This window comes from Anomaloglossus baeobatrachus, chromosome 8 (assembly GCF_048569485.1).
Source record: "Anomaloglossus baeobatrachus isolate aAnoBae1 chromosome 8, aAnoBae1.hap1, whole genome shotgun sequence".
In the NCBI taxonomy this organism is placed as follows: Eukaryota; Metazoa; Chordata; class Amphibia; order Anura; family Aromobatidae; genus Anomaloglossus; species Anomaloglossus baeobatrachus.
In genome coordinates this window covers 13,201,245-13,224,690 of record NC_134360.1, presented here as the reverse complement: position 1 = coordinate 13,224,690, position 23,446 = coordinate 13,201,245, and the positions used below count along the sequence as shown (strand labels likewise).

The window sequence follows — 23,446 nt, the reverse complement described above, 5'->3', positions numbered from 1 at the left end:
CTCGAGGCCGGTTCGCCGAACGGGGGTCCCGTTCGAGTTCGGTTCGTCGAACGTTCGACGAACCGAACTCGAACGTATAGGCTAGAATGGGAGGCAATCACAAACACATAAAAATGCATGATAAATGTACACAAACAGTTAATAAACATTGCCATAACACTTACCGGTCCTCGCGATCCCTTCTGCACTCTGTCTCCTGCCGCTATTCCTTCCGATGATCGCTGAATCCTCCCGGTGACCTGCACTGCCAGCAGAGATGCAGGACCTATCGTGACGTCAAAATAGCCATGTGACCAGTCACGTGGCTATTATCTCATTGGCTACAGACTGGTCACATGACTATGACACGTCATGTAGGACCTGCGAGTGCATCTCTCCGGTACACGGTGCACATATGTGTATCGCCGTGTACCGGCGACATGCTCTAGCACACGGTCGACTCCCCGTTCCGTTAGGGACCGGCTGACACAGCCGGTCATTAACGGAGATCACCGTTGCCATAGCAACGCAGTTAGCAGTGACGTCACCGCTAACCGCGGCTCCGAGAGCACCGTTGCTATGGTAACGCGTCTGTCAGCGTTACCGCTAGCAGCCAGCAGTGATCACTCACGGAGTGAAGGCTGCACGCTGCTGCACGATTGTAGTGAGCATTGTAGTGAGGATGGAGGTTCCCCAGCCCCAAGTGATGAGCTGGTGAATCTCATCCTTCCTCACTACAATCGTCACTACTACTGCACTAGAAAGAAAGAAGACAGAAGAGCAGGATCGTGGAGGGGTGACAGGGGGTAATAAAGATGGAGTCTCTAATGTGTCTGTGTATTTATTTCTATTAAAGTATTTTTTCTCTGTGTGGCGTCTTTTTTTTAACCCTTTATTGGAGATTCTTAATGGCCGGGTCAAACGTGCCTGACATTAAGAATCTCTGGCTTAATACTGGCTGGTAAAACAAAGCCAGTATTAACTCATGATTACCCAACAAGCCACCCGGCTCCAGGGCTGTTGGAAGAGTTGGATACAGCGCCAGATGATGGCGCTTCTATGAGAGCGCCATTTTCTGGGACGGCTGCGGACTGAAATCCGCAGCAGAGGCGCCCACAAACCTCGGGCTAACCTGTGCTGCGGATTCCAATCCCCAGCTGCCTAGTTGTACCCGGCTGGACACAAAAATGGGGCGAAGCCCACGTCATTTGTTTTTTAATTATTTCATGAAATAAGTGAAATAATTAAAAAAAACGGGCTTCCCTATATTTTTGGTTCCCAGCCGGGTACAAATAGGCAACTGGGGGTTGGAGGCAGCCCGTGGCTGCCAGCTGTACCTGGCTAGCATACAAAAATATGGCGAAGCCCACGTCATTTTTTTGGTGGGCAAAAAACTTCTGCATACAGTCCTGGATGGAGTATGCTGAGCCTTGTAGTTCTGCAGCTGCTGTCTGCTCTTCTCCATACAGACAGACAGCAGCTGCAGAACTACAAGGCTCAGCATACTCCATCCAGGACTGTATGCAGAAGTTTTTTGCCCCCTGAAAAAATTATGTGGGCTTCGCCATATTTTTGTATGCTAGCCAGGTACAGCAGGCAGGTACGGCTGCCCCCAACCCCCAGTTGCCTATTTGTACCCGGCTGGGAACCAAAAATAAAGGGAAGCCCTTTTTTTATTATTTCATGAATTTCATGAAATAATTAGAAAACAAATGACGTAGGCTTTGCCCCATTTTTGTGTCCAGCCAGGTACAACTAGACAGCTGGGGATTGGAATCCGCACCACAGGTTGGCCTGAGCTTTCTGGGCCCCACTGCTGCGAATTGCAGTCTGCAGCCACCTCAGAAAATGGCATTTTCATAGAAGCGCCATCTTCTGGCGCTGTATCCAACTCTTCCAGCACCTGCCTGCTATACCTGGCTAGCATACAAAAATATGGCGAAGCTCACGTCCTTTTTTTGTAGTTTTTTGGCAAAAAAAATTAAAAATGCTTCCCTGGATTTTCCATTGCCAGTGAAGGTAACACCAAGCAGTGGGGATTAGCAGCCAGTAGCTGCTTGGATTACCCTTAGCTAGCAATACAAAAAATGCAGCGGGAGCCCATATATATTTTTTTTAATTATTTATTTAAATAACTAAAAATAAAATGGGCTTCCCTGTATTTTGATTGCTGGACATCACAGTGCTGTAAAAATAAATCTTTAAAAAAATGACGTAGCGCTCCGCGGTATTTTTGATTCTCAGCGCAGATAAAGCAGACAGCTATGGGTTGCCACCCCCATCTGCCTGCCGTTACCTTGGTTGGCAATCAAAATACAGGGAAGCCCATTAATTTTTTCTATTTAAAAAATAGTTAAAAAAAAATGACGTTGGGTCCCCCGATTTTTGATAGCCAGCTAGGGTAAAGCAGACGGCTGTAGCCTGAAAACCACAGCTGGCAGCTTTACCGTGGTTGGGGATCCAATGTGGAGGTCCCCTCAGGCTCTTTTTTATAATTATTTTATAAATATTAATAATTACACAATAAAAGTAGGGTCCCCCCCAAATTGGATCACCAGCCAAGGTAAAGCGGACAGCTGTGGTCTGGTATTCTCAGGGTGGGAAGGTCCATAGTTATTGGGCCTTCACAGCCTAAAAATAGCAGGCCGCAGGCACCCCAGACGTGGCGCATCCACTAGATGCGCCAATCCTGGCGCTTCACCCCAGCTCATCCCGTGCCCTGGTGCAGTGGCAAACGGGGTAATAAATCGGGTTGATACTAGCTGTAAAGTCACCTGAGATCAAGCCCAGCAGTTTGTGATGTCATGGCGTCTATTAGATACCCAACATCATAAACTGTCAGTACTAACAAAAACAAAAAATCGACAAAAGAAATTTATTTGAAAAAACAGTCCCCAAAACATTTCCTCTTTCACCAATTTATTGTAAGAAAAAAAATAAAGGGGTCCCACGACGACTCTGGACCGTCTAGAATATGGGGGGGGGAGACACTCAGGGAACGTATCCCCCATTTTCTAGGAGTGCGGACCCTTCATGTGAGGAGTGTGGGTGCAATGAATCTGCACTCACTCTCCCCGGGTCCACAGCAGCAGAGTCCATGTCGTAATGGTTGCTACCAAAGCTGCAATGCCCTGCTCATGAGGTAAGGGCATGCCTAATCAGGAGAACTACTGTAGAGGAAACTCTGCTCACTGGTATATAGGTGCTCAGAGGTAATAATAGATAAAATTAGTGAGTAACCTCGGCACTCTAAATCTCCCAGACTAAGTCAGTAAGTCACAATGGATAGTAATGCAAAATCACTCTTTATTGGTCCATATTAAGAAAAAAAAAATTTTCATAAGCATATATGTTTTTGTCCAAAACAAGTTACAAATGACGTTTCGACCTGAGCCTTCGTCAGATTGGACTTATCTGCATGTAATCATGAAAAATGACAATAATCAGTATCACATAAGAGTGAGAGAACAATAACATAAACTCGAACAATGTAGAGGTACAATTGGAATGCAGCAAAAAAATTGCAACACAGCAAGAAATGAAACACATGATACAAATGTCATAATACAGTACAAGGACAATATAGTAATGACAAATATGGGGTCAGAGTAGGCTTAGACAGCTCTGGTACGAAAGAGATGTCAATCATAAAGTAACATGTGCAGTAGGTGTAGAGCTACAGTATGCATGGCAGAGCTAATGGGTAGACCGACCATAGAAAAAGAACGGAGAAAAAGTGGAGAAAAAGTGGAGCATAAGAGGAGAAAAAGTGGAGAAAAAGTGGAGAAAAAAGTGGAGAAAAAAGTGGAGCATAAGAGGAGAAAAAGTGGAGAAAAAGTGGAGAAAAAGTGGAGAAAAAGTGGAGAAAAAGTGGAGAAAAAGTGGAGCATAAGAGGAGAAAAAAGTGGAGAAAAAAGTGGAGAAAAAAGTGGAGAAAAAGTGGAGAAAAAGTGGAGCATAAGAGGAGAAAAAGTGGAGAAAAAGTGGAGAAAAAGTGGAGAAAAAGTGGAGAAAAAGTGGAGAAAAAGTGGAGAAAAAGTGGAGCATAAGAGGAGAAAAAGTGGAGATTAAGAGGAGAAAAAGTGGAGCATAAGAGGAGAAAAAGTGGAGAAAAAGTGGAGAAAAAGTGGAGCATAAGAGGAGAAAAAGTGGAGAAAAAGTGGAGAAAAAGTGGAGAAAAAGTGGAGAAAAAGTGGAGAAAAAGTGGAGAAAAAGTGGAGCATAAGAGGAGAAAAAGTGGAGAAAAAGTGGAGCATAAGAGGAGAAAAAGTGGAGAAAAAAGTGGAGAAAAAGTGGAGAAAAAAGTGGAGAAAAAGTGGAGAAAAAGTGGAGAAAAAGTGGAGAAAAAGTGGAGATTAAGAGGAGAAAAAGTGGAGAAAAAGTGGAGCATAAGAGGAGAAAAAGTGGAGAAAAAGTGGAGAAAAAGTGGAGAAAAAGTGGAGAAAAAGTGGAGAAAAAGTGGAGAAAAAGTGGAGCATAAGAGGAGAAAAAGTGGAGAAAAAGTGGAGAAAAAGTGGAGAAAAAGTGGAGAAAAAGTGGAGAAAAAGTGGAGAAAAAGTGGAGAAAAAGTGGAGCATAAGAGGAGAAAAAAAGTGGAGAAAAAAGTGGAGAAAAAGTGGAGCATAAGGAGAAAAAGTGGAGAAAAAGTGGAGAAAAAGTGGAGAAAAAGTGGAGCATAAGAGGAGAAAAAGTGGAGAAAAAGTGGAGAAAAAGTGGAGAAAAAGTGGAGCATAAGAGGAGAAAAAAAGTGGAGAAAAAAGTGGAGAAAAAGTGGAGCATAAGAGGAGAAAAAGTGGAGAAAAAGTGGAGAAAAAGTGGAGCATAAGAGGAGAAAAAGTGGAGAAAAAAGTGGAGAAAAAGTGGAGAAAAAGTGGAGAAAAAGTGGAGAAAAAGTGGAGATTAAGAGGAGAAAAAGTGGAGAAAAAGTGGAGCATAAGAGGAGAAAAAGTGGAGAAAAAGTGGAGAAAAAGTGGAGAAAAAGTGGAGAAAAAGTGGAGAAAAAGTGGAGAAAAAGTGGAGAAAAAGTGGAGCATAAGAGGAGAAAAAGTGGAGAAAAAGTGGAGAAAAAGTGGAGAAAAAGTGGAGAAAAAGTGGAGCATAAGAGGAGAAAAAAAGTGGAGAAAAAAGTGGAGAAAAAGTGGAGCATAAGGAGAAAAAGTGGAGAAAAAGTGGAGAAAAAGTGGAGCATAAGAGGAGAAAAAGTGGAGAAAAAGTGGAGAAAAAGTGGAGCATAAGAGGAGAAAAAAAGTGGAGAAAAAAGTGGAGAAAAAGTGGAGCATAAGAGGAGAAAAAGTGGAGAAAAAGTGGAGAAAAAGTGGAGCATAAGAGGAGAAAAAGTGGAGAAAAAAGTGGAGAAAAAGTGGAGCATAAGAGGAGAAAAAGTGGAGAAAAAGTGGAGAAAAAGTGGAGCATAAGAGGAGAAAAAAAGTGGAGAAAAAAGTGGAGAAAAAGTGGAGCATAAGAGGAGAAAAAGTGGAGAAAAAGTGGAGAAAAAGTGGAGCATAAGAGGAGAAAAAGTGGAGAAAAAGTGGAGAAAAAGTGGAGAAAAAGTGGAGAAAAAGTGGAGAAAAAGTGGAGCATAAGAGGAGAAAAAGTGGAGAAAAAGTGGAGCATAAGAGGAGAAAAAGTGGAGAAAAAGTGGAGAAAAAGTGGAGCATAAGAGGAGAAAAAGTGGAGAAAAAGTGGAGCATAAGAGGAGAAAAAGTGGAGAAAAAAGTGGAGAAAAAAGTGGAGAAAAAAGTGGAGAAAAAAGTGGAGAAAAAGTGGAGAAAAAGTGGAGAAAAAGTGGAGAAAAAGTGGAGAAAAAGTGGAGCATAAGAGGAGAAAAAGTGGAGAAAAAAGTGGAGAAAAAGTGGAGAAAAAGTGGAGATTAAGAGGAGAAAAAGTGGAGAAAAAGTGGAGCATAAGAGGAGAAAAAGTGGAAAAAAGTGGAGAAAAAGTGGAGCATAAGAGGAGAAAAAGTGGAGAAAAAAGTGGAGAAAAAGTGGAGCATAAGAGGAGAAAAAGTGGAGAAAAAGTGGAGAAAAAGTGGAGAAAAAGTGGAGAAAAAGTGGAGAAAAAGTGGAGAAAAAGTGGAGAAAAAAGTGGAGAAAAAAGTGGAGAAAAAGTGGAAAAAAGTGGAGAAAAAGTGGAGCATAAGAGGAGAAAAAGTGGAGAAAAAGTGGAGCATAAGAGGAAAAAAAGTGGAGAAAAAGTGGAGCATAAGAGGAGAAAAAGTGGAGAAAAAGTGGAGAAAAAGTGGAGCATAAGAGGAGAAAAAGTGGAGAAAAAAGTGGAGAAAAAGTGGAGAAGAAGTGGAGAAAAAGTGGAGCATAAGAGGAGAAAAAGTGGAAAAAAGTGGAGAAAAAGTGGAGCATAAGAGGAGAAAAAGTGGAGAAAAAAGTGGAGAAAAAGTGGAGAAAAAGTGGAAAAAAAGTGGAGAAAAAGTGGAGAAAAGTGGAGAAAAAGTGGAGCATAAGAGAAGAAAAAGTGGAGAAAAAAATGGAGAAAAAGTGGAGAAAAAGTGGAGCATAAGAGGAGAAAAAGTGGAGAAAAAGTGGAGAAAAAGTGGAGAAAAAGTGGAGATTAAGAGGAGAAAAAGTGGAGAAAAAGTGGAGCATAAGAGGAGAAAAAGTGGAGAAAAAGTGGAGAAAAAGTGGAGCATAAGAGGAGAAAAAGTGGAGAAAAAAGTGGAGAATAAGTGGAGAAAAAAGTGGAGAAAAAGTGGAGAAAAGTGGAAAAAAAGTGGAGAAAAAGTGGAGAAAAAGTGGAGCATAAGAGGAGAAAAAGTGGAGAAAAAGTGGAGAAAAAGTGGAGAAAAAGTGGAGCATAAGAGGAGAAAAAGTGGAGAAAAAGTGGAGAAAAAGTGGAGAAAAAGTGGAGCATAAGAGGAGAAAAAGTGGAGAAAAAGTGGAGCATAAGAGGAGAAAAAGTGGAGAAAAAGTGGAGATTAAGAGGAGAAAGTGGAGATTAAGAGGAGAAAAAGTGGAGCATAAGAGGAGAAAAAGTGGAGAAAAAGTGGAGAAAAAGTGGAGAAAAAGTGGAGAAAAAGTGGAGCATAAGAGGAGAAAAAGTGGAGAAAAAAGTGGAGAAAAAGTGGAGAAAAAGTGGAGAAAAAGTGGAGAAAAAGTGGAGCATAAGAGGAGAAAAAGTGGAGAAAAAGTGGAGAAAAAGTGGAGCATAAGAGGAGAAAAAGTGGAGAAAAAGTGGAGCATAAGAGGAGAAAAAGTGGAGAAAAAGTGGAGAAAAAGTGGAGCATAAGAGAAGAAAAAGTGGAGAAAAAAGTGGAGAAAAAGTGGAGAAAAAGTGGAGAAAAAGTGGAGATTAAGAGGAGAAAAAGTGGAGCATAAGAGGAGAAAAAGTGGAGAAAAGGTGGAGAAAAAGTGGAGAAAAAGTGGAGAAAAAGTGGAGAAAAAGTGGAGCATAAGAGGAGAAAAAGTGGAGAAAAAAGTGGAGCATAAGAGGAGAAAAAGTGGAGAAAAAGTGGAGAAAAAGTGGAGAAAAAGTGGAGAAAAAGTGGAGATTAAGAGGAGAAAAAGTGGAGAAAAAAGTGGAGAAAAAAGTGGAGAAAAAAGTGGAGAAAAAAATGGAGAAAAAGTGGAGCACCCTTTGGTACCTTTCATGTGGCACTAAGGGGTGCTTAGCTTTGTATTTAGCCAAAAAAATGAAAAAAAAATGACGTAGGGTTCCCCTTAGTTTTGTAGCCAGCTAGGGTAAAGCAGACGGCTGCAGCCTGCAGACCGCAGCTGGCAGCCTCACCTTGGCTGGTAATCCAAAACTGAGGGCACCCCACGCTGTTATTTTAAATTAAATAATTAAAAAAAAAACACGTAGGGGTCCCCCAAAATTGGATCACCAGCCAAGGTAAAGCAGACAGCTGGGGCCGGATATTCTCAGACTAGGGAGGTCTATGGTTATTGGAATCTCCCCAGCCTAAAAATAGCAGGCCGCAGCCGCCCCAGAAGTGGCGCATCCATTAGATGCGCCAATCCTGGTGCTTCGCCCCAGCTCATCCCGCGCCCTGGTGCGGTGGCAAACGGGGTAATATATGGGGTTAATACCAGATGTGTAATGTCACCTGGCATCAAGCCCTGGGGTTGGTGAGGTCAGGCGTCTATCAGATACCCGACATCACCAACCCAGTCAGTAATAAAAAAAAATAGACGACAAACACATTTTTATTTGAAAAAACACTCCCCAAAACATTCCCTCTTTAACCAATTTATTAGATTGAAAAACAAATCCAGGTCTGGTGTAATCCAAGGGGTTGCCATGACGATCCACACTGTCCCAGTCAATGAAGAGCAGGATGTTCCCCATTGGCTGGGAGAGCAATGCAGTGACCTGAGCTAACATCAATGGGTCAGCCCAGGTCACTGCAGGGGGGTGACAAGTGCTGCTGTCAGCGAGGTACACTACCTGCGCTGATCTCCAGCACACTGACAGCCCCTGTCACTGAGGTCAATGACCGGCGCCTTCACATCAAGTATCGCGAGAGGTCCGTGACGTCACCGCCAGTGTCAGTCTCGGGTCGGAAGCGATAGGTGATGTGACAAGCGGCGGCCATGGAGGACAGTGACAGCGCTGAGGTCGGGATGGCGGGACTTAATCACCGCAGGTAAGCCGAGCGGGGGGCGGGGGGGGGGGTGACAGTGTGTGTGTGTGTGCGTGTGTGTATATGTATGTGTACATGCCGCGGGCAGGAGGGGGCGGAGCGAGCTGAGCGGGAAGTGTGGGCTTCCTGCACGTAACTAAGATAAACATCGGGTTACTAACCAAAGCGCTTTGCTTGGATACCCGATGTTTATCTTGGTTACCAGCTTCTGGCAGGCTGCCAGCGATGGCTCCTGCACACTGTAGCTGTAAAAAGCCCTGCTTTTTGCTGCTAGAACCGTTCTCGAACGTATCTAGAACTATCGAGCTTTTGCAAAAAGCTCGAGTTCTAGTTCGATCTCGAACAGTCCCAAAAATCACTCGAGCTTAGAACTGGAGAACCTCGAACCGCGCTCAACTCTAGTCAGGAGAACTAATGCCCCATTGACTAGTCAAGGCCCTAATTAGCATAGAAACAGCAAGGTTTAGGAGTCATTTTTTTAACATTGATTTTAGTAAATCACATCATAAAGGACTGGTTAGGCAGGGAATTTTGACATACAGGTGGGTTGGTGTCACGGGTGACAGACAGTCATGTGGTTTCTGGCAATAGAAGATCAAATGCTCCCTGACTTACCATTGTTCCTGCTGTCAGTATTCATTGGTGTAAGTAGTTTTCCTGCTAGATTCATCTCTCCCCCTTTGGACCTAGCAGGAGCTCACCTTCCACCCAGCTACTGATCATCAGCATTCTCTAGGAGTTTAAATACTTCCTTCTTCCTTGGATTGGTGCTGGTGATAATTTTCAGTTCATCCTAGCTCTGGTGGCAACCAGGTGGCTTGTACTCCTATGTTGTATCGTTGTTGAAGCTTTGTTGAACTTCTACCTGAGTCATCTGTGGATAAGTAGTTCATGCATTTTCACCAGTGTGTCATCCTTATATCTTCCTTTAGCATTTAGTTGGATTGATGAAGAGCTCATCCTACCCGTTCTCTAGTTAGGGTCCAGCACTAGGGATATCTAGGGTCAGGTATCCGGCTCGGCGCATAGGTGTGGAACCTATCTAGGGTGGTGAGGGACCCCAGGGACTAGCAGTAGGTTTGGTCAGGGGTCATCATCTCCCTTTTCCCTAGACACAGGGTTTCTCAACTCCAGTCCTCAAGACCCACCCACAGATCATGTTTTCAGGTTTTCCTCAATCAGATTTTCAGGACTTACTTAATGGTGCACAGGTGATGGAATTATTCCCTGTCTAATATGGAGGAAAACATGATCGGTTGGTGGGTCTTGAGGACTGGAGTTGAGGAACACTGCCCTAGACAGAGGTTTTCCCTTCCCTTTCACCACTCGCTTGTGACCGGACAAGTTCCCTTAAAATGTTGAAATAATTTTTGTTGGCTCCTGAAGAGAAAATTCTGTTTATAACTTAATATTAAAGCATGTTTTTCTGTTCTTCTAGTTAAAACACAGCAAGATTCAGCAGAGAAGCGGAAACGTTCCCGAATTGATCGATGTGGATCCTCATCTTCTTGATGGAACGCTGCAGAATTCGGCATCCGTGACTGATACGCGGCGCCCGTGCTCAGAAGTACAGAAATGCTCCATGTGAAGCGGCGTGTATTGTGCGCAGCGCATGGTCTGAACCCACAGGAAGTTGCAGACAAGTAGAGTGTCATTCCTACCGGCGCGGTCTCCAATACGGTCACTCGTTCTGCCTGTAATCTAAACTGCCATCTCTAAAAAAAAAAAAAAAAAAGTGCTTGATTAAAACAATGGTGTCAAAAATAAGTCCTGTTTAATGATGTCATAAGAAAATTCTGTGCATCCTTCTTCCAAAGATTAAAAAAAAATCCTCTCCCCTCTCCTCCGATCAGTAGATAACGGCGGGCTTCAGATTTCCGAGATCAAATGCCGTTTTTTATGTTATGCAAAAATGGCCTAAGTTGTTGGTTGTATCTGATTTCCCCGAGCCTTAAACCAGATGGCCGATCCCCGCCAAGGTTTCGCAACAAAGTTCCCGACGTGCTCTGGGCCAGGTTGGACAATTAAATCAATATATAGGCAATATTAACCCCTTGCTGCCAGTTTTCTGCATATTCTGCAAACGTTTGGTTATTTTTTTATTTTTGCAGTGACTTTTGAGCAGCCAAGAGGTTAAAAGAAATAATGTAAAAAAATATGTGGCATGTTTCTCTGACAATGCATGGGATATCTGACCTAGAGAAATGGTGAATACACCGTATACCAGGGCCGGTGGGCACCCGGGGGTATACTGTAGCTGAAGAATTATTCTCCGCCCCGTAGAATTCAGAAGGGGTCACTCACGAGGACATTATAATGGTGATGTTTTAAGAAGTATTATGCATTGAATTAATTTTTTTTGGTTAAAAAAAGGTTTTTATTGGTGTTTTGCATGTTAAATTGGACTTGTAAAATGGGACCCAAAAATCTTTACATGCAAAACAGATTTCCTTATTGTATATGTGTCAGGCGTGTGCGTGTTTTATAAGATGTGTGTATTTAGATATGAAGATATCCGGACCTCGGGATCCAGATAAAAAAATTCTTCTCCCCGTTTTGGCCCAAATTGTGTTGAGATACACATTGCTCTGTCATTTCTAGCTAAAACGTACAGAAATGTTACGCCTTTCGGTGGCCGCTAACAATCAGATTATTAATGGTTGGCTTTATCGCAAGTTTTCCGGATATAACGATGTGCTAGAAGTAGGTGAACGATGGGAGTCTAATGAACAAACCAGAAATGTTCTTTTCCTTGTTCCTAAAAGCACCAATACACATTAGATAACAGTTGGATAAATTGATTTCAGCGGGATCGGAACTTCTCAACTCTTCCCACGACAGATAACGAAGAATAAGAGAGCATGGGAGCATTCAGCTTTCCAGCTGGGGAAGTCGGGAGAGATGGCCACCAACTGAAACCCTTATTTAGCCAAGACTAGGGTTAGTGTAAATCGTAGTACATGTCCCGGTCCATCAGCCCCAAAAGTTATCTTTGGCCACTGGACAACAGGCGTGAGACCAACCCTTACCTGTTGACATCTGAAGCTCTTATTTTGATTATCTGGACTGTGGCAAAATCATCGTTTTGGTGTACGTTATATGTGACATCACACCCGGCTGGTCAATGTGAAGAAGAGTCCAGTAGAGATGAGTGAACCCATGGAAGCTTGGTTCGGCAGCTTCATACAGACTTTAGATAAAGTTTGGTTTGGGACCCAGATGACCTGGATCCCAATGGAAGTGACTAATTGAGTAGTTCAGTTTAGTTCTCAACCCTCGTACGGGCAGCCATAGACCAAACACTTCCGGGGAAAGGAGGGCAAGGTTTTTCCTTTTTTTTTTTTTTGTACACACTACATTTGATAACGCAGTTTTTACCCCCAGTGCATGCCGATCTAACACTGTAAGGCCGGTTTCACACATCCGTCTTTTCGCCGGTTTGGTGGATGCGGCGCACGCCAATACAGCGTATACAGTACATTGGCAGTGCAACAAGCACTGGTCACATTCTGTCATGTGACCGGAGCATGTGATCCGGAAGTTGCGGTGCTGCCACAGTACTGTATCATACTGTACTGGTACTGGTGTGCGCCGCATCCGTCAAACCGGCGAAAAAAAACGGATGTGTGAAACTGGCCTAAACGGCTCTCACTGGGCAGGGCACTGAGCGTGCCCGAGCATTGAGTGTACCAGTGTACAGCAATGCTCTAGAGAGGGGTCACCATACATAAAGTTCCCGAACGCCGACCGGGTTCGCTCATCTCTAATCATCAGGTAAGAGGCAGTTCTTTTGGGTCCCATCCTATAGCCACAAATTACCGTCGTGGCCAATAGACCAGGTTAAGTAATTCAATTTACTCCAACCCAAGCCAAGGGCAATCTACTGTGTATGGGAGCCTTAAAATTGGGAGTCTCCCATTTGAAATCCCACCCAAGTTGAAATGCAATAAATATGAATTTCATGAAAACCTTTTCCTTCCTGAATTCATGCAGAAACTAATTATTTCTTAGCAAATTAATTAAAATCTAAAAAAAAAAAGACAAAATATACCAAGGCCTAAATAAGGACTCAACCCCCACCCCCCCTCCCCGCAATTATGACCATGATCTCCAAAAAGTATTTTTGAAAAACTATTAGAGTATCGTCCGTAAACGGTATCAACTCAACCGAACAAGTAAATGGAGTCGAAGAGATTGAAAGTGTTAAAAGTAAAATAAGTGGTGTCCAATTTTCAGTTCAATGGTGAAGTCTATTAGTTTGGTGATTTGCATGGTAAAGTATACAAAGAGTTATTTGTACAGAAAGATATAGATGATATATATATATATATATAATTATAAGAAAGGGTTGCCTTATGTCCATTCATTGTGTCTGTACAGTACTGCACATACAGTGATGGGAGCGCGCGATGACTGTTGTCTCTGGATAGGTCGTTGTTTTGTCATATCACATTTAGAGGTCATTAATTAGTGAAACAAATCGTTCATTTATATCTTTAAAATTAGAAGACGACCATTAAGAGCAATGAAATAAGCCTGAATATTTAATACATTATACCTGGATCCGGTATCCTGTAACTATTGATGAGTTGGTCACTCATATTGGAGTAATACTGTCCAAATCTGCCAATTTCAGTGGGAGCGACATACCATCTAATGTATTCGGGGGCTCTCCCTACTCTTTTCCGAAAATATATATTGGGGAGAGAAGGGTCAGGCAGTTCGATTTCAACATGCCTGATCTTTCATGTTTTTAAGGCAGATAAGCCAACCCCAAAGGCATCTGGCAGTGGCTTACTCCGCTCTCCCTAATGGGAACATATAAGCATTCAACTGAACTGAACATACACGTTTACAGGGGTCAGTAGGGATACATTTTGTCTGAAAGCTTTGCTGTCTAAATCATGGCCAGTAAAGATGGGACCATAATCTTGATTATATAAATTTTTGTGAAACAATGAAGGTTTCACTAAATGTCTCCATTAAAACATCATCTTATTTTGCTCTATTACAGATTCTGATTTGACGGATCATAAGGTTTGGTTTCAATGAAATGACCAATTCTATATTTAATCATTAAAAGACGTGTTATCGAAGAAAAACGTATCAAAATACTTCCGAGTGTAATCTTTTGTTAATCATGTAACACTAAGTGATCAGCTCCCGGAATGTTATTTCAGTAGGTCAAACAAAAACCCAAAAAGTGGTGGAACCAAGTCCATTTGGTTTCATATAAAAAGCAAGTATCACAGTATACCAGTGTCCAAATCCATTTAACATAATCTCCCAGTCTTTGACCATCATTACCAATGAAAAAAAATAGAACAGAAAATAAACTAAAAATCACAATTTATTAGTAAGTTTCATAAAAATCCCCAAAACAATAATCAAGTCATACCAAATACAAGCAGATGCCTAGGCTAACTAATTCTGCACTTAAAGGAGTTTCTTTCAGAGAGGCCCAGGACAAACAATACTGCACCTATATAGGGCATACCCTGAGGAGGCTCAGGGCAAACAATATTGCACCTATATGGGCATACCCTGAGGAGGCTCAGGGCAAACAATATTGCACCTATATAGGGCATACCCTGAGGAGGCTCAGGGCAAACAATATTGCACCTATATGGGCATACCCTGAGGAGGCTCAGGGCAAACAATATTGCACCTATAGGGGCATACCCTGAGGAGACTCAGGGCAAACAATATTGCACCTATAGGGGCGTACCCTGAGAAGGCTCAGTAAGCAGATCGGACAAACAGATAAACATCAAAATCAATATAAAAAAAACACTCCATGTGGAGTCTCTTTACAGTAACATTCCCACTGAATCAAGAATAAAGGGCAGTTGAGCACTTCCAAGTCCATGGCAATGTTCTTTAACTCCTTTGTCATCAAACTACCCAGATATATAAACAAACATAAATTTTTTTTTATTAATAGTAAGTACCCCCATCAACTTAGGGGCACCGCGATGGGGACTTCATGCACCCCTTTCTGCACTAATCTCCTTCTGGGCTGGTGGGAGGAAATAACTTTTCAAGATATGGAACAGTGGGCACCAAAAATCCTTTTTGGGGCAGATTCATAGATGATATATTTGTCCTATGATCTCTGTCCTCAGGAATTTCTATCCTTTGTTGGTAGTCAACAAAGGATAGAAATCTCCTTGGCTTATCAGCCTACTGTGCCTCCACTGGGTACAACCTTTTAGGTGCAATATTAGTTACCCTTGGCATCTACTTGTATTTGTTATAACTTTTTTTTTGTTCTTGGAGTCTTATAAAAATAGCTATTAAATTGTGACTTTAGGAGTGCTTTATTTTTTCTTGGCTCGTTAGTATTTCCTTACGTCAGCTTCTTTTACCAACGACCATGATAAATGGCATGATACCATGACATAGGAAAAATATGTCTAAAATAAAGATTGATCTAGGATAAATACACATTGCAACATTAACATTCTAGATATACAGGATTTCATCTGGTCCATAGGGTTTTTGTTATATACTTTCTATGCACATGGAAAGTCTGGAATTCATAGCCCTCAGGTGTCTGACATGAGTAATCACAGAACTGAAGAAATTCCGTCTAGGTGTGAAAACTTTTACATGTGTATATGTAAACTGTATAAAATGTTGTCCCATTGGTCTAGTGGATCAACATGTAATTTAAATATAAATCAAACCATATCATAAAGAATCTTATTTTGATATGTAGATGAAAAAAAAACTAAACATTTGCCATAAAATTATCCAGTTTATACATTGAGCATTTTAGAATTTTTTTTTTTGTGAAAGTAGATTTTTTAAATAAAGATATACACCTGCTGGACAATCAGCTAATTGTTCCACCAACGAGCCACTGTATCAGCTGAGAAAGCTCTAGCTGCTTTAGCAGATGTAACATTACATGTCAACCAGGCTCGGACTGGCCCACAGGGGAACATATATCGTACTTTTCGTTTTATAAGACGCACCGGAATATAAGAAGCACCCCAAATTTTGAGAAAAACAAAAAAATAATGGGGTCTGCCTTATAATCCGATGAGATCTTACTGGAGGGGGGGTGGCAGTGGAGTAGGGCAAATGCTACGGGTGGTGCAGCGGGTGTCCTAGACGTTCGCTGTGGGCACTGTGAGGCAAAAGGAGCATCCAGCAACTGATGCACAGTGCAGGCTTCAAAAATGGCACTCTGAGTTGCGCATGCACAGTTGGAGCCCAATGACAAGCCAAGATCTCATCTGTGCATGCACCACCTCTGGGCGCCATTTTCCTTAAGCCCGCTGCAAGGAGATCAATGGGTTGGAGGCGACATGTGCGCAGATGAGATCTTGAGCCGAGAGCTCCATCTTGCGCTCACACGGACTCAGAGTGCCATTATTTGAAGCCCGCACAGTTGGCGTTTTCAGAAGGGCAGCCTCTGCCTCACCACCTGCAGCGAGCCCAGCCCACAGTGAGCCTGCGGCACAGCACTCGCAGTAAGCCTGCAGCATGTCCCCTGCCTCCTGTGACCCCTCTCCACTGCTCCTCGGTAAGCTACATTTAGAGTATAAGATGCACCCCTCAGTTTCCCCAAAAATGTTTGGGAGGAAAAGTGCATGTTATAATCCGAAAAATACGGTGATGTTCCCAGGATGCCCCTTATAAGCGCAGTAGTTGACACAGTACACTCAAGTAATTATTTATAGACAAGGGCAGCTTCTCATTCATTTAACAAACTGCCCATTTTATTATTATATGGGAGCAGAGGTCAATTGGGAATATAATATTTGCATGTAGCAAAGTCAATATCACTAATGGCATTCCAGTCCAACGCTGATGCCAACTGCTCCAATAACTAACCGGCCATGAAACACGTGGATGTGCCATGTCTTCCCGAGAGGAATCCACTCTCGAAGATTTTCTCCCTCTTTTGGAGCAAAAGGGGTCTTAAGTTTAGCCCTCATGGTCAAAAACAAAAAGTTTCCAAGGAGCCTGACCATTTTTGTTACAGTTTGTTGTTCTTTGTTCCTGAAAATTATATATAAAAGACAACAGTATTTTCTTTTCATTTCCGTAACTCCCGTTACTTTTGATTTTATTTTTACATGACATATATACATATATTAAAAATATAAATCATTCTTAAAAGTGCACCAATCACCAGGATTTTCCTATATAACCTAAAGCCCGTGCTATACTGGCACTATCAGGCTGAGTCTATACAGACCTTTAGTGGTCAGCTCAGATGTATAGGTTTTGAAATGCAAGAAAGTAAAGTTTGTAAAATCATCAGCTTGTTGAGTGACAGCAGCTGAGGATCAGATCATATCTGGGTGGTATTCACAGCTATCCCCTCCTCCTGTTATGTATGCTAATTATTTTATACAATCGTTTTACTTTGTGACTAAAAGGACCTGTTCTGATGTCCTACCCATGTGTCCAGAAGGGGCAGGGCCTCAGAAAACAGAAAAATGTTACTTCCTGGTATCAGCTATGTTGGCTGAGGCCCTGCCCCTTCTGGTCACATGGGTATGACATCAGCACAGGTCCTTCTAGTCATTTAGTAAATTGATTCTATAATAGAATTAGCATAAATAACAGGCGGAGGGGATATCTATGAATACCCCCCCAGCTATCAGCTGCTGTCACTCAAAAAGCTGCTCATTTTACAAATTTTACTTGCTTCTGTTTCAAAACCTATACATCCAGGCTGACAACTAAAGGTATGCATACAATCAGCCTGATAGTGCCAGTATAGCACTGTATGTATAGAATCAGCCTGATAGCGCCAGTATAGCACTGTATGTATAGAATCAGCCTAATAGTGTCGGTATAGCACTGTATGTATAGAATCAGCCTGATAGTGCCAGTATAGCACTGTATGTATAGAATCAGCCTGATAGTGCCAGTATAGCACTGTATGTATAGAATCAGCCTGATAGTGCCAGTATAGCACTGTATGTATAGAATCAGCCTGATAGTGCCAGTATAGCACTGGATTTAGGTTATATAGGAAAATCCTGGTGATTGGTGCGCTTTATTCGAAGAATATAATGTGGAGGTCTATAAGAGAAATGTGTTTGTCTGTTTTTATTTCTTTTATTGTGTCCTATGGCAAAGTTATCAAAATATTAGCCTTTATAGTATATTATATCACATGACAAGCGTTGCACTTTCATTCAGACAACAATCACTTTGACCAATTTGTTGTCCCTGGGGTTTGGGGCCGTTTTGACCCCTTACGATCAGGTTTTTACGTTAACATTACAATTGAAATACTTGAAGTAGATGAGAGGTTTGACCTACTCTAGGTAAGTCGCAGAGATGAACATGTACAGTCGAGTATCATTTATGTCTATGTATGTGCCAATTTTCACTATTGTACAATTGTTAGGGCATTTTTTTTTTCTGACGATTAATGGTGCAAGACTAACAATTTGACATTTCAGCCGTCCAATCCGAGAGCATTGTACTTATTTTCTGAGATGCTGAATATTCTTCTGTAATATAAATCGCTAAATCTTGGGGCTTATAATAAACACTGTGATATAGGGATATTTATTAAGTTTTTTTTATTTTTTTTATTTTTTTGTCATTTTGCCAGCTGTTATGATTGTTTTTTTTTGTTTTTTTTTTTGGAGGGGGTTTTTGATGACACTGGAACTGTTACATTCATGTGATCAAATGGCGCAGAACTGAATACATTTTATGTAATTATAAAAAAAAAGGTGTTTATTAATTAAAAAAAAAATATATAAATATGACGAATGCTCCAAGGCTGTAAAAAAAAGATGGAAATTTCCAATGTATCTGATTTTTTATTATTTTTACACGTGGGGTGATGTTTGGATGTTTTCCCAATGCATCGTGAGTATGTTTCCTCTCCCCCTTAAAATCTCCACCTACGTTCGATAGTGCTTCTTGTTTTCTCTTTTAAAGTGGCATGTTCTGGATCGTATTATTGACATGTGAATATGGAAATTGATATGAAAAAAAACCTTAAGAAATTTACAAATGGGCACGAAAAATAAAAATGACTGTAATTTACTGTTTAGTGCGTGTAGTTGCAGATATGGATATGGACCATTCCATCCATTTGCGTGTAAAAGATTATCTTGTGTCAGCCTGTTTATACAATATTTATTCAATAAATGTTGATTTCTTATAGACATGTCTTGTGTTTGTTGTTATTATAATCTTTGGGACATTTCTTAATACAATGAGATTTTCTAAAAACAGCGCCACTCTTGTCTATGGTTGTGCAGGGTACTGCAGCTCAGTCACATTTGAGTGTATCAGGGAGGGGTGTGTAATAGCCAAGGTGTCAGGGATGGGTGTGTATCAGATGTCCAGGCGACACAGGAAATCCTATACACACCCTAAGACTAGGATCCCTGAACTCACCCTCACACCAGAGGTACCCCAAAATGTAGGGAGGTCCGGGCCCCCCACCTGGCCCTGCTTCCTGTTCTGGCCCTGATGACAAAGTCCCCACCACCCAGGGGAGAAACCAGGATGAAAATCCCAAAAACCCACCAAATATGAAAAACTGACAGGGGTAAATAAAAACTTCATGCATACCTAAAACCTACACCAGGGAGCAACCAAAAAGGTAAAAAAGGGTAATAAGGGAAAGGAGGTAATAACAAAACTAGACAACAATTGACAAACCACAGCAGACAGCAACAAGCATGTCCTCTCTGCTCCTCGGCTAGCTCCAAACCGAGATGAATAACCAGCAACCTCTCCAGGAAGCAGAGGGATTAAATACAGCCCGGAAGTGCTCAACTGAAAACAGCTGAGCAACTCTGCTGCTGCACCATGGAAGGGATTATCCCTAAAATGCCCGAAGGAAAAAAGCAACGTTTAAAAGTGTATGGTCTCAGATGGTAAGAGAACTCTGATCCTGAGACTGTCCTTATATACAGTACATGAAACAAGTAGAGCCGTTCATGTTATTTTAAATCCAAAACAATAGATTCTAATCTAATTTTGCAATTTGGTCAACAATTTTGAAAATGTAGCAATTTTAAACTTAAAAATTTCATGTACTTAAACCAGAGAGTTCTGTCATAAAAAAATAGTTAATAAATAAGTTACCCACATCTACTTTACAACAGCACTCTTTTTTATGTTTAGTTAGAAGGGTTATAAGGTTATCAGAAATTTCTCATTTTTCCAACAAAATTTACAAAAACTTTTTTTTTTTTTTTTTTAGGACCACATTTGGAGTGACTGAGGGGCCCATGTGACAGAAAATACCCCAAAAAATGACAGTTTTAAAAACTGTACTCCTTAAACTGCTCAAAATCATATTCAAGAAGTTTATTAACCTTTCGGGGCCTTCATAGTAATTAAAGCAATGTGGAAAGAAAAATAAAATGAAAATTTTCCTTTTTCCTACAAAAATATTGCTTCAGCCTATAATTTTGCATTTCTATAAGATAAACAGGAGAAATTACACAACAAACTGCATGATCCATTTTCTCCCAAGTTTGTGGATACCCCATATGTGGTGGAAAACTACTCTTTGGGCGCATGGCAGGGCTTGGAAGGGAAGGAGTGCTATTTGACTTTTGAAATGCAAAATCGTCACGTCATTATTTCGTTTCAAGAGCCCCTGAGGTGCCTAAACAGTGGAAACCCTGCAAAAGCCCCCCCCTTTTGGAAAATAGTAAAATTCTGGGAAGGTCCTAGGAAGTCCTAACATTGAAAATAAAAAAAAACAAAAAAAATATTTTCCCACAAAAATGTTGTTTTATCGCCTTTTTCTCACAAGGGTAACCGGAGAAATTGCACAACAAATTATATAATTGATTTTCTTTTGAGTACACGGATACCCCAAATGTGGTCGAAAACTACTGTTTGGGCGCACTGCAGGGCTCAAAAGGGAAAGCACACCATTAGACTTTTGGAATGCAAAAGTGGACACCATGTCACATTTGCCAAACTTCTGATGCGCCCAAACAGTGGAAATCCCACACTAGTGACCCTATTTTGGAAACTGTACCTCTCCAGGAATTTATTTAGAGGTGTGATTAGCATCTTGAAGCCACAGATGGTTCATAGAATTTTTTTTTTCAACGTTGAGCCGTGAAAATTAAAAACATACATTTTTACCAAAAACATTGTTTTTGCGCAAAAATGTTTAATTTTCATGAGTTTAACAGTAGAAAATTGACTATTTGTTTGTGCTTTTTCTCCTGAGTACACAGATACCCCATGTGTAATGGAAAACCACTGTTGGGCGCACAGCAGGGCTCAGAAGGGAATTATTGCAATTTGGGCTAAAATAGATTGCAGACACCATGTCACATTTGAAGAGCCCCTGACATGCCAAAACAGCAGAAACCCCCCACAAGTAACCCAATTTTGGAAACTACACCTCTCGGGGAATTTAGGGGATCAGTAAGCATTTTGCTACCTTGAGCATTTCACAGACTTGTATACCATTGGGCTGAATAAAGGAAAATTTCCCATTTTTTCCAATACAATGTTGCTTTGGCCCCAAGTTTTTACATTTCAAAAGGTTAATAAGAGAAAATGAATAGTGCAGTTTGTTACACAATTTCTCCTCTTTTCACCAGTACCCTACATGTGGTCGAAAACTATTTTACAGGGACAGTACAAAGTGAAGACGATAAGGAGCGCCATATTATAGTGCAGATTTAGCCATTATGGTTTGCGGGTGCCATGTCACATTGGCAGAGTCTCTGAGGTACCAGAACAGCAGAAACCCCCATAAGTCACCCAATTTTACAAACTGCACCCCTCAATGAATTTATCTCTGAATGCAGTGATCATATTGACATCACAGATGTGTCATAGAATTTTATGCTATTGGGCAGTGAAGAAAAAAAATGACTAAATTTTTACCACAGTAATGTTTAAGAACCAGATTTTACTTTTTCCAAGTGAAAAAGGGTAACAATGGCACCAAAATGTGTCACACAATTTCTGCTAAGCATGGCAATACCCCACATGTGGCTGTACAGTACTACTTAGCCACACGGCGAGACTTGCGAGGAAGGGAAAGAGCGCTATTTGACCCTTGCAGCCCAGATTTTTCTAGAATAGTTTGCAAACTCCATATACAGATTCTAAAGTGCCAGAAAAACAGAATCCCACCTCAAGTGCCCCCATTTAGGAAATGAGACCAGTCTCAATTTATCCACAGCTGTAGTGACTATTTTGACTCAATGGCCGTTTTCCAAAAACAAGTGTGGCGCCCCTGAGGCTCTGGTCGCCACAGGGTACTGCACCCCAATTAGAGTACAGTATCTATCTCAGGTAAGGAGGGGGTAAGTCACCGGTGTTCCACATTCACACACGACACACAGTTTAGGAACCTTCACACAGAGTGGGTTGGCCATACGAACATGGAATTTCCGATCACTGAAAACAGCCACCTGGGGGGGCGGGTTCCACTTGGGGTAGAAATAGGCACCACACACTCACATCAAAGCTAGTCAGACCCGTCAGGACCATAGTTCTGGCAACAAATCTCTGGAGAACTTGGACTTCACAGGGCCCAGGAGCTTGGAGCGGGAGCTCAGCTGGGGTACCTAACTGTGGAGGGGGGACACCCTAGAAATAGGAATCTCACTCCTTCTCTCTCTCAAATCACCAGTGGTGACCCCTTACTGGATCTGGGATTGACCGGGGCCCATCACGACAGTGATCAGTGTGACCGGGCTGGCATCTGAAGTTGTGAGTAAACTACACCCTGAGCCCACAGAGACTATGTTGGCTCGTCCTTACCGGCGCCGCCGCCCAGCGCTTAGGCACCAATGGACATTACTACCCTCATCATCCACCCGGGGCCTGCTCCGCCTGTGGGGAGCGATTCCATCCCGGCTGCCTTAATACCTGCCCTGAAGAAGGACCCGGCAGCGGTGGCTATTCCCTGGCTGCATGCCACAGGTAGCGTCACGACAAACTTTTCCCGATACCCCACTTTCCCTATCATTTCAATGTACGCCTCGGGGCAACGGAATCGGGCAAGGCCACCCCATGACAACGCCTGACCCAACCCGAAACGGCCCAGCGACGAGTAGGTTTAACCGCCTGCCCCGTGGGGCGCTACACAAGCAGCTTTGTATGTTGCTGAGTGAAAATTGAAAACCTGCCATTGTTCTACCCAGTACATTGTAGTGTCCAGCACATGCTTCTGGAGAGATGTAACAGGTAAATTAAGTGGCCTCCCTTCACTACAGAAATGAGAACATGTGGTTTAGGCACACTGTGGGGCTCAGAAGGGAGGCGGAGGGGGGGGGGTGATTTGGGTTGCGCAGATTTAGCTAATTTCTTTCTTGGGGAAGCCATGGCTTTTTCCAGAGCCTTTGTGTTACCAGTAATGTGGAAGCACATTATATTTCCATTGTCAGATGACAGGCCTGAGTGGAGACTTGTTTTTTTTTTGTGGATGAGTTGAAGCTTTTTCTTGGGAACATTCTGCATCACATTTATCCTGTGTTCTACACAGAGCGCTTACTTTGGGGTTTACATCTAAATCTTCCAATGATGTGATTCAGATGACACCCCCGAGGGATCCATTCACTATGAGGTAGCAGTTACTCTGGATTCGGTTTGGCCTCTGTTCAGCAATGTCCGTCTTTTCAGAAATGTAGAAAGCTGTGGCTGACTGCGCTTTTTTGAACACTTAAAAAGCTGGACACCGCCAGATCATAGGCAAGAGAAATTCCAAAATGACCCCTCCTGCCTCATTATAGTGAACGTTCTCTCAGGAATTACATCGGAATCACTTAATTCAAAGATTTACATGTAAACTGCTGTGTAAGCGCTCAATGTAGAGAGTAGGATAAATGTGAGCCGAGCCTTACTGCGATTTTTTGGGAGGCAGAATAAAAAAAGTCTTGACCTGCTGTT

General features: G+C 42.0%; 1 protein-coding gene across 7 annotated transcripts in view; it reads left to right on the top strand.

The window, feature by feature from the left end:
- The window catches only part of ERC2 (ELKS/RAB6-interacting/CAST family member 2), a 1,225,588-nt gene extending 1,206,860 nt beyond the window's left edge, over positions 1-18,728 (top strand). For all 7 annotated transcript variants that reach the window (XM_075321314.1, XM_075321312.1, XM_075321310.1 and 4 more), the window contains one exon: positions 10,011-18,728. The gene's annotated coding sequence lies outside the window, so the exon portion shown is untranslated. The remainder of the gene's footprint in view (positions 1-10,010) is intronic.
- The last annotated feature ends 4,718 nt before the right edge of the window (positions 18,729-23,446 follow it).